We start from the raw sequence: 12,143 nt of genomic DNA, 5'->3' as shown, positions 1-12,143 counted from the left end.
TCTAATTTATTGTGACATGAATGGTTAGGTGATCAGAAATTCAATCTCGGCTTTGTTTACTAAACCACTGATAATGTATTGTGAAAAGTTCTGATTGTGTCACAAAGGGGAAAAAGATGAAGTTTCTAATTAGGTCATGTTTACCTTCCATTCCCTGTTCAGATGAGTCAGGAAATGCTTTGTTTAGCAGATTCCTACTTAGTAAGGACTTTCTGATAAACAGTGAAAGGTCCCTATTTTGTAGCTAGTCCTCAACCCATAAATATCTATTTGTTTCTGAAAAAAGAAAATGACCAACTATCCCATTGTCATGAATCTTCCCCATATTCTCTTTCCTCTGTGCCTCCAAGCATATCCACCTCACATATCCCAAAACAGTTTTATCGATCCTATTGACTCTTTGAGCCTCTGTGCTGTCTTTCTTCATCCTTTATTTTACCGTCAAGGCTCTAGACACAGCAATTAAAATAGAATAAAATGCTGCCTCCCATTCTTTGCCACTCAGTAATCAGTTGGTTGTAAACTAATTTATGTTTCTAAAATTCTACTGAAAGTCAAAGGCTTCAAGTCACATAATTATGGAGTCCAGTGACCTTTATTTACTTTGCAACCTCTCTGCTCCATATGACATATTGGTTACATCCTCTTTCTTTGAAACTGTGACTGTTTTCTTATGTCGCTGTCGCTCTCTGCTGTCTGCCTCCTTCCTCACTGGCCTTACAAATACAGGCATTACCCCGAGCCCTCATCTCTGCTCACCATATATTTCTCTACATGGATGACTTCATCTGATTAGCCCATGTTTTGCAGGAAACTTCCAAATGTACGGTATAGAACTATGGTATAGATCCTGTCTAGACCTACCTTTTATTATAAATGTCTGACTAAAAGTCTTGTATCAAACATAACATATTTAAGCAGCATTATTTACAATTGCTAAGGTAAGGAAGCAACATAAGTGTCCATCAACAGACAGATAAAGAAGATGTGGTGTGTGTGTATATGTAGGTACATGCATTTACACACATTGGAATATTATTCAGCCATAAAAAAGATAAACTTTTGCCATTTACAACAAACGGATGGACTTAGAAGGCATTATGCTTCGTGAAATAACTCAGATAGAGAAAGACGAGTATTATATGATATCATTTATATGTGGAACCTAAAGAATACAACAAACTAGTGAATATAACAAAAAAGAAGCAGAATCACATATATAGAGAACAAGCTAGTGGTTACCAGTCGGGAGAGGGAAGGAGAGAGTGGCAATATGTGAGTAGAGGAAGAAAAGGGTTATTATGGGTCTATATGAAATCATGTGTGTGAAGCTTTTGAAAATTGTAAAGCACTATAGAACTTGAATCTTTCATTCAATAAAAAAGATAAAAATCAAGTTAAAAAAAAAAAAACAGCATATTTGAATAGAATGCATTTCCCCCTAAAACCTGAACATATATTTTTGTTACTTTCTCTCCCTGATCTTCCTCTACCTAAACTCTTAACACATAGTCTACTTTTCAAATTACTTGTGTTTTACAATCTGTAATCAGTGCCTTGCCTTGACTATTATAATAGCCTCCTGATTGATCTCCCTGTCTCTGGTTTATTCCTTCCCTGCTACAGTCCTAACACAAGCCATCCTGCCTACTGCAGTTAGGTGCTGTACATAGCTAATCACACCACTCCACTGCCCATGAGTCCTCAGAATTTGCTCACACACCATTAAGAGACTAAGGTCTAAATTTTTACCGACATAGCCCCGTCTCATTTTAAAACAATGTAGTTCAATTTCTTATCACAAAATATGTGTTTATTTTAGCAAATGTCTAAAATACATAAGCCCCCCAAAAAAGAAAGTATCCTGGTTTTAGTTTTCTGTCTTTGTTTATTTCCTTGCTGCCCCATTATTACAACCAAAGCAGACTGTGGGTTATTCCCAAGTGCATCTGACATTTTCCTGTTTCCATGCCTTTCCATGTTATTTGCATTCCCCCAACCCCATCCAATTTCTAGCCATTGAAATTCTATTCTGTCATCATTGTCCATCACAAAGTTTATTTCTCTAAGATGCTTTCCCCGATCTTTGAATCCCTGCAGCAAAGGTTAGTGGTAATATATGTAAAGTACTTTGAGTTACACTTTGGGTTCTTCCTCTTTGGTGGATTTTATATTTTATATTCTACCATTGTCATAGTTGTGTAGCTGTTGTTTTTAGCCATGCACTTGTTGTATCCAAAAACTACACTCTAAGATTCTTGAATGTATTTTACTCTCTTTTGCTAGGATTTTCATAAGCCTTCACTTCCGGGAGTTGATAACATAAATTGTAGCATTGTGCTATTTGCTTGGGATGGTGGGAGTAAGGAGAGAGTTGGGAAATAGAAATGAGAAAAGCTTGAAAGGGGGAGAAAGAGAGAGACTCTATCCTTCTAGAGAAGATAATGACAATTCCAGGGGCAAAAACTCTATAAATTGATTCTTTTGGAGCATCCAATTGCAAGATGGAGTGGAAATGAAAGTTTAATAATATCAATACTGCAGTGGTGATGTCTGACATTGGACTAGTCTATACTCATATCCATCCATTTCAGATGCAACAAGGAAAACCCAGAGAAGGAGTCTATCACTGAAAAAAGTTGGCAGGATTTATCTCGCTGACTGGAATCCCATAGAAATGGCAGGAGTGGGAGGGGATTGCAAACCTGAGAAACCCAAGAGATTGTGGCCAAGAAATTATAGCTGAACTTCTTCCTTAAGATTCAGGAGCTTCGGTCTTAGTGCTGATCCGTTGAAAATATTTCCATCTCCTTGTAGACGGATAAGCACCGCTGCTATTTTTTTTGACAAGCTTGGCTCTTTGTGGGAGGCTGGGATGCAGCTGGATTTTCATTCTGGAAATAGTTTTAGGATGCAACCAGAAGAGTGCGTTGGTTGCTTTGCCATGTGTCTAAATGGGTACATCAGGATTTACGGAAACTTAATAGGAGAGCAAGAGTGGCGAAGGCAGGAAAACGGGTTCTGTTAGTACAAGAGCAAGATGACAGAGGGTCACAGACAGGTAATAGCAGTGATGGTGCCAAGTGGTCTGATTGGTTGATGGATGGATGGATGTGGGGTGTAAAGAAGACAGAGGAATCACGGAGAATTGAGGTGCTTAACATGAATGTCTGAGAGTGGGTGAGTGTCGTTTCCTGTGATGGGAAGGAAGAGAGGAGCTGATGCAGAATAGCAGCTGAGGGGTGGACTCAAGTTAAGATGTGACTTTGAAACTGAATGGGAGGCAAAACTTTTCCTCTGCTCTCTTAGGTTCTCTGGCTGGGCCTGAGAATTAAACTGCCCTAAGACAGATTAACGGGAGAAAAGCATACACATTTTACATATACATGGAAATTCTCACAAGAAAATGAAGACCCAAAGAAATGTCAACACCTAAATGCTTTTATACTAGATTAAGGGAAGAAAAGCAATTGCGGAAAAATAACTGAAATATATGGAGATACAGAGGGGAGGGGCTAAAGGAAGATAAGAGTTCTTTCATCTAGGTCTGTTGTATAGAATTCACTCTCCGTCTCTGGTGATAAGAATGTTTCTTTCCTGCTGGTAGAGGGAGGGCATCTTTCATGCAGGAGTTTTATCTCTTGCTTTCAGGAAGAAAAGGGGAGGTCAGAGCACTCTTCCTGCACCTGCTGTTTTTCAAGTGCCTTTAGCTCAAAATAATCCTTATGCCAGTGTGGCATATTTGGGGGTGGCGTATTCTGCCATGCTTCATTACCTTACAATGTCTGTTAGGCGTCCGAGTGAAGATGCAATATATGTGTCTGTAGTTCAGAGGAGAGGTATAAAGTAGAGAGAGAAATTTAAGATTCATCATCATATGATGATCGTTAAGTCATGGGACTGGTTGAAATTGCCTAGAGGCAGTGTATATAATACAGGAAGGTAAAGTGTGCTAAATCCTGGGGGCACTTCAACATTAGAGAGAGCGAGAGGAGAAAGAGCTGGAACTAAGCAGCTGCACATCTGGTCAAGGTACTCCCTGTCTGCACGAAAACTGAGATTTAGCAAAAGGAGGGCTAGAGAGAGAATTTTTTATTTATCTAATTATTGGGTTGACCAAAAAGTTCGTTCAGGTTTTTCCATCAGATGTTGCAGAAAAACTCAAACTTTTTGGCCAACCCAATACTTATTTTTATTGTTGCGAATGTGGTAGGTGCCTTTACATAATCTCTCAATAATCTTATTGGATAGATCTTAACCTTCTCCCTTTAAAAGGGAAGATTGAAACTTAACCAAATAGATGTTGGGAATCTGTTGTTACTGATACCTGCTACTTTCCCAGCCTACTTTCAGAATAACACAAGCATATATGGACGTTCGTTTTCTTTTGGGAGCGAAGAACAGCCCCACCAGGAAAGCTGGCTGTCAGTGAACTCACCTCATTATTCTCTGCTTATCAAGAATGGAATTAGAAGTCTTATATTTTTGCTTGTTACTTTCCTCTTCACTGGGGTGTAAAAGTTCTCCCCAATCCAGGAGACTGACAAACTAGAGCAATGAGACACGGTTGTTTATATTTTTAAGCGCTTTAGCCACAGACACAGTTACAGAATGTTTTAGTGACTAGTCTGGTTTCTTCTCTTGGACTGCTACTTTGAAGCCATTAAAACTAAGTCATCTTGTAGGAACTCCTGTACAAAGACAGGCAAATAACATTGCATGGGAAATAGAAAATGAGTTATAGATATATATCCACATCTGTGGACTTATTTCTGTGTAGAACCACCCTATTTACCTGTTTACGAGCTAAGGTATGTATAAGGTAATATGATTTGGTTTTGTTTACTTTTAAAATAATTTCCTTAAACAAACTTCATTCCACATTTCAGTTCCTGTCCAGCCAGGCTGGTGGAAAGTCAGTCTCTATTATTTTGAGCTCTCCTTTTGCCACAGGTCTTATCTAACACTGAAACTTCTGGAAGCCTTGTCTGTATCAGTCATCAGCTGCTGATCTACCCATTTCCTGTTCATTATGGTACCTTTAAGCCCTTTCATTTCATTGCATCCAAGCCAAGCTCAAGACAAGGGAAGCTTTGGCAAAGGGGACCAATGACTGAGGGCCAGCTTCCCTAAATGCATCTCGTGGCCCTCCCCAACTCCCCCCCCCCAACTCTCTGTGGTCCTCCCTCCCTAGGCACAGACACCAACAATGTCCAGGGTTTTACCTTCTGGACACCTACTTTTGTCCCTTTGTCTTCTCCCCAGTCACTGTTCTCTCTCCCTCTCTCTCTCTCTCTCTCCCCCCGGCACCCCCCCCCCACATTTCTCTCCCTCCCTCCCTCTTCTTCCTTCTCCCTCTCTCTCTCTTTTGTCTCTCAACCCTCAAAGATCCTTTTTCCCCTCAATGGACAGCTCAACATTTTCTCTGTCATAAGATTAAAGAATACCAAATCTATTTAGTTCAGGCAGCTCTTGTTTTCAGCACCGCTAAAATCCCTAGGGCACATGCTTTATGCTATAGTCTAAAATATAAGAGAGCAAAACACAATTTAATACCTCAAAAATTATTTTACCACTGTCTTACATACATTTAAATATAGCAGTCACATCGCATATTAGCCTTCTTTTATTCAAACAGAATTAACGTTAAACACTTCCTCATAAGCTTTTTTTCTTCAGCCCTTTAATCATTTATGATATTTCTTTCTGGACCTCATCCAAGTATTCGCCTTTGCTAAAATTTGAAGATCAAAACTGGAATAAATTCTCTGAAAATGGTCTAATGGAAGCAATTATACTTTGCACTCATTCTCTCGCTCTCTCTCTTTTCCTTTTTAAACTTTTTTTATAAAACACTTTTAGCTGTCTTTTCTTGAGTTGTTTTTCTGGACATCTTCACTTTTTTTCTCTTCAAAGTAATGTTAAATACTATGTGAAAGTATCACTGCTTGGAGCCTTGCTTCTTCTGACAAGAAGATATTCCTATTTTCCAGGTACTTTGTAAAATTAAATGAGTGAAATTGGAAGAAGAATGCAAAAAGTGATACCAGGGAGAAATTAAACAGTTAAATATGTCAGGGTTTTTTTCCCCTAATTCTGAAAATAGATAAGAATGAGCAAGAACCACTTTAGAGACTAAATACAATGTCAACATACTTTGCCTTCTTTGATTTTTGCCCCATACCTCAACTATTTCTTACTGAACTGTCACCTATTCTATTAGTAGAAAAAATATGCATGTCTAGAGTGTGCACTTATGTCTTAATAGAATCAAAGAGTCAGGATGGTAGAGATGAAAGTAATTTTAGAGGTTGTTTAATCTAATCTAGCAACTAGCAAGAAATCACACCTGCCAGTTTCTGAGAAGTAGTGGGAAATCTATGCTTAAAGTATCCCAATCGGAAAGTGAAAGGAATATAGTTTTTCCATTAAACAGACAAAGATAAAAATTCCCTGTCTGCTACTTGAACAAGTTTTATAATCTTTTTTAGCCTGTGGAGATAATAATACCAACCAGTCAGACTGTGTGTAAGGAATGAATGGATAATATCTATAAAACAGCTAACACACGATTGGATGTGATACATGGAAGATCTCTTTCTTCACTTCAGACACTTCCATGGCTTTGCAGGTTGCCCAGACTTTAAACTACTGAATCTTTAACTACCTGAAATCAACAACCACTTAATCATAAATGTTCCTCTTCTCTAAGCCAGTGGAATTCCTGTCATTCTCATTGCCTTCAGTCTTTTCTGATTTGCCAGGTTCCCAAGCCCATTATCGTCTTCCTGGTGACCGTACTCTGATATCCGCTAGTTCACAGTAGCCCTCCCCTTAGAATGTCATGTCCAGAACTGCATGCCATGTTCTATGGGGAGGACTCCTGCTTCCTCTGAATGTGATTTTGCTTAATCCTGCTCTTTTGTAGCAAACTTGTCTATGATTATTGGAAGCTCTATGATCTAGACATTCCAAGCAGTGACATTGTTTTATGTCTTCTAAGTAATTTCCTAAGTTAGGGGCTTTTCCTGTGGTTGACCTAATGTATTTTGAAATAGATTCTGAAATCCAATTAAAATGAAGAAAGCATTTTAAATTTGGCTGGTCATTCATGGCCACCAAGGCTAATCTTGCTTCTAAGCCAGTGGAAATTATCCCAACCTGGATATTCTTTTATTAAAATTTTCCGCTGTTTAAACAGTTGCACAGTGGTTTTCAAAAGTCTTGGAAATATACTTTCAATATGCTAATTATAAATTAAATTTTTGGAAAGTTTTGGTAGATAATTTGACATCTAAGATTATTTGGAGCCATTAAATTTCACTCTGGACCTTGATCTAAAGTGAAAACAAAAAATCCTTCTCCTCTTATTTTTTATCATTTAAGCAAACTGTGAACCAGGCAAACTACATACTCAGGGTTTTTTTTTTTGCAGCTTGCTGTTGTATAAGCCTAGGCAAAGCATTTAAATTTATTTTCTCATCTATAAAATGTGTAATTCAACTTGAAGACTTTTTAAAGTCACATTACATTTGAGAATCTCTGATTTTATGATGTAGGTACCACTCTCGAAGCTCTTATTGATAAAGACCTACATTATATTCATTTTTACACAGATCTGCCAGTTCAAAATCTGACACGATCCAACATTCTAGAGCCTAAAACATGGTACTCTGTTAAGATCAATTTATCAGATGAATGTAGACTCAAATAACGCTCTGTAAGATATTAGCTCTAAAATCTTAGCTTATCATTTCAAGATGGTATGCCTATAGCTCCAAACTTGGATGTACTTAAACGTGAAATGGTCTCATATTAGGATGGGAGGAAATCAGCTTTCTGGTCAGAATGAAAGATTTTTCAATTCAGTTTTAATTGGTAATTTTCCTTTGGGGGAGCTTGAAGAGCTATAGTGGTTAAAGGAACAAAATATCAAATAGCAACACTATTCATGAGTGTTCAGCCAGCAGAGGGTGATAGGAGGACTCTTTTATTTTTAGAGGTCTGAATGCTTTGAGAGAATACCTATAGTGGGGGGCTTGCAATCTAGGATATAGCAGTAGTTGCTGACAGAAAAGAGGGGGAAATGAACAAATATCATCAAGTCACGCACATTGGGTTTTATTTCAGGAAATGTCTCCTGTAGGCAGTGATGTGTTTAAGAGTGAGACATTTCCTTTTACTTGTTTCTATTTTAAGTGATTGCTTTGACAGGTCTTTGAAGAAAAAAAAAATCATTTTCTATCCTGCAGATTCAGTAACTGCCCTTAAATGTCTGATCATGTCACATTTTCAGTGGAGACAATATTGTGATTTGCTTCCATGGTGATCTACCAGTCAGTGATGGCTAAAACTAATGACATTGTATTATCAGGGTACCATGCAAGGCAGCCACTAATTAATTATTTGTCATAATCTCCCAGGGAGGAAATTACTAATATTATTACTTAGCACATCCTTTGCATTTACACTTGCAGAGTGCTGAAAAATTCATTTGTGGCCCTGAAGAAATAATCATTTGTGCTGTTCTTAGCAGGAAGCGAGGAAGCAGCCCCAAGAGCACCTATGTCCACTTGCTGACTTAGTCAGGGCCTCAAGCTCTACATGCTGTGGCAGCCTTGTAGATTATGTTGCTTTAAAATTGCAGCTGAATAATAGAATGACTGCGTCAAAGGCATTTTTAATATATTATTCTAATCTCCAGAGATTGAAGTTAGTAGGCAACAATTAATTCAATTATAAAACTGCCCCTCAAAAAACAAAACAAAACAATCTTTTAATGTAGTACTTTCACTTGGAAGGTATATTCAACAAGCAGACTTGGAAAATATTAAATGTACCCTGGCAGTTGTAGGAAAAAAAGCCATCTGGTATGCATGAGTCCCCTGTATTTGGAGTAAGGATGGTTACAAGATCCTTTCTGTAACTGGTCGGCCAGTCATCTGTTCCTCAGACAGAGCCTGTCTACAGGCGGCCCCACTGGGAAAGAGAGAGTATTTCTATACTATTATTGATAGATTCTGGTTAATATTTAACCTAAATTTGTAATCAGAATATAATATTTATATTATGATAGATAAATAGATAATAGGTAGGCAGATAGATAGATGATAGATAGATGGATAGATGATAGATGACAGATGGATAGATGATACAGGAAATACTATCCTTCTCTCTTAACAAGGATCATTGGAAAGGAACCACGGTTTTAACAAACTTAAGATTTGCTACAAATAACCTTCATCTTAATAATGGACAGAAGGGAGCATTAGTGAAGATGATATTAGAGAAGTAATATTGGACAAGGAAGCTTTTCTTAGTCACGTTCAAGGTATCCATACTTTAACATCTACTGTGTATTTCCTACCTAGTGAGCAGCAGAAAGTTGAACAAGTAACCAAGTACAACTGACAATAGGAATTACGCAACCCTCCCTTTCACTCAATAAACCACTCATTTTCCAGAGAAGATTCTGTCTCGCTTTGTCACTGGCTCCATAGTCCTCAGGTCTTAACCAAACAGCAAGGAAACACCAGAGCTCAGCCCAGTGTGACTGATTTGGGGTTTTAAACTAAGTCAGATCGCTGTTTGAAATAATCACGACTGCTGTTTGTCCACATGTGGGCACTGGATGTGGTTGACACCAGCTCAGAAATCTCTGTGTAGGAGGTTTTCAGAGGCTGCAACTGGTTGAAAGGGGATCATGGATGCTAAGGGGCTCGTTGAGAAGTTACCTTTGCATATACAGTGCTGTTCATAGATGGAGCAACAGCTGGTTTTCTGCCTCAAAACCTGGAGGAGCTGATAGAGACCAAAAACTCCTTGACATCTGAGAGTGACTGAAATTCTGAATACTCTGAATACTGATGACCTATACCATAGAAAAGAATTTGTATTTTCAACTTACATCAGTGTGGCATATTTCAGATGTGCCACAATTGGAACTGCTTTTAAGCCTGATTACAAATGCTCATTTTTCACTTACACGGAGAATACACAACCTGGAAATTTAGAATCTTTTATTTTTCGACATCTCACTCTGCAAATATGGATCTCTTTTAAGATCAGGAGTCCATAGGAGATAGATGTGGCCTCATATTAGGAAGATGAGCAGGAGACAACGTAATTTATGAGCTGAACCGATGAAAGGGTGCTGAGTCGGGTTTTGTTAAACTAATCTTATGGCTGGCAAGGATGACATGTCAGATGTTTCATTCATTTTAAATACCAAGCCATTTCCATAAATCATTTTTATAACTCTAAATACATTATATAGGTACAGTAACAGTAGACAGTGTGTTTAAATGTGCCAGACACGTCCGTTTCCTTCACTACATACTGTTTCTCATTTCATTTTCCAAAGATGTATTTATCAGATTATTTTTTATGGGCTGATCCATATTTTAGTTTTCTTCATGTAGTCTATTGGTGCTTTTATGCTTCTTTGATTCTTCTTCGTGCGTACATATTCAACCCATGTGAATATCATCATAGCATCTCTTCCTTTTTGCACAGAAAACAAAAGGGATCTTCTTTTTTAATACATTTGTCAATGTAGTCCAGTTAGAAAAAATAGACAAGATGCATTTGGGGCTATTTAGCATAAACACTTCATCTGAAACTGCTGTATTATATAAGATAATGTGCTGTAATTCAGGATATTTAAGGTTGAGTTTCTTTACTGTGTGAATGCTGTACTATTTTCTTTTCTCCCCTAACTCCCCACCTCCCCTCCCTGTTTAACAGCAGACAAACCCAGGGAGCACTGAATGAATCTGATGATCCTGAAACAGGCTGTCTTACTGATAACAAGCCAACTTCTCGACACTTCTATCCCGTCGCCTTGCTGCTTGTCAGCTCACACCTGCTAGTTGTGTGGCTTATTTTAAGTCTTGCATTACTCTTAGCCAAATACCAATAAGTTTTATGTTGTATTTCTTTCTTTTCTACAACTGACAATGGACTTTAAATTATGGGGACAATGCTGTAATTTCTACATTTTCAGATTCACAGAATTTAAAAACAAAAAAACAAATGTTTGAATTGTAAGTGTTTTATTTGTTTCTCCTAAAATCTAAAAAAAAATAAGAAGTACTATGCATTAAGTGAATTATTTCGCTCTTTTGTTCATGGAGAAGTGTTTCCCACTGTAAACTAGCTCAAGAAGAATTTTTAAATTCCTGTCTTTGGAATAAGACAAAGAACAGAATCCTGAAAGCTTGAAGTTCTGCACCTCCTCTTCCTCTTCCCGTTAAATTTATTTAAAGAAATTAAGACTGAATTTGCACAACACCCTGAAACCCTGAGACAAGTCCTAGAGATGTGGGAGGTTCCAGAGTTGATTTCCACTGTGCTCATCTCCTTGTCGCCATCAGCTGATAGAACCTTCTGTTTGATTTCTTAACCTGTTAGTTCTGTGGTTCCTTTGCTGCAGTTAACCCTTTTCTGTCAAGTAACTTTCTGGAGAGAATGGCTATTTATGTTTTGTAATTAAATGAACCTGTTTGTAAGTATGGTTTGGGTTGATTTGGCTCTCAGAGTAATTTTCTATTCTTTTTAACAAAGTCTCGTTTGTGTCTCGATGGCCCATTTTCAGCACCTGTGACTTTTGTACTGTCTGTACACAAGCGCTCCTCTTGATAAAGCTGAAACTTGGACCGGGCTGTTTGGAAAGCCATTTTCCTCTTCGTTGCACAGCTAAAATAATGCAGTCAAATAGAGATGAAACTTTCCTTTAAAAATCTATAGGGCCAGACTTAATAAATTAAATGCCTTATTCCTAGAACCTACATCCTTAGGGCTATGTGTAGATGTTCATGTGTTTTAAAGAGACTGAGAAATTCATTTGTGGAAAAGTTATAAAAAAGGCAGATATATTTATGAAACAAAAATGAAGCTGTATTGTGGAGCAAATTATATTTAAAGAGTTTATTAAATATATGTTAAGAGCAAAGGGACTCTACTCATCTTTTTTTCCGAGGGCAATAATGGTATTGGGCCTGGCCTAGGATTTAATTTTGTAAGATGTATCATCATTTGTGAAAAAAAAAATGTAGAGTTGAATCTTTGTTATTTTTACTTGGACTGTTGCTGCAACTCTGCATTGAACAAATAAAGCATATTTATTTATTCTGTGTTTCATG

The 12,143-nt window shown here is 37.7% G+C and overlaps 1 protein-coding gene across 8 annotated transcripts in view; it reads left to right on the top strand.

The window, feature by feature from the left end:
* The window catches only part of INPP4B (inositol polyphosphate-4-phosphatase type II B), a 746,563-nt gene that overhangs the window by 730,584 nt on the left and 3,836 nt on the right, over positions 1–12,143 (top strand). The gene's annotated exons all lie outside the window — the stretch shown is intronic.

The sequence above is a fragment of the Hippopotamus amphibius genome, chromosome 3 (genome assembly GCF_030028045.1).
Source record: "Hippopotamus amphibius kiboko isolate mHipAmp2 chromosome 3, mHipAmp2.hap2, whole genome shotgun sequence".
Lineage (NCBI taxonomy): Eukaryota > Metazoa > Chordata > Mammalia > Artiodactyla > Hippopotamidae > Hippopotamus > Hippopotamus amphibius.
This window is presented reverse-complemented; position numbering and strand designations above follow the sequence as displayed.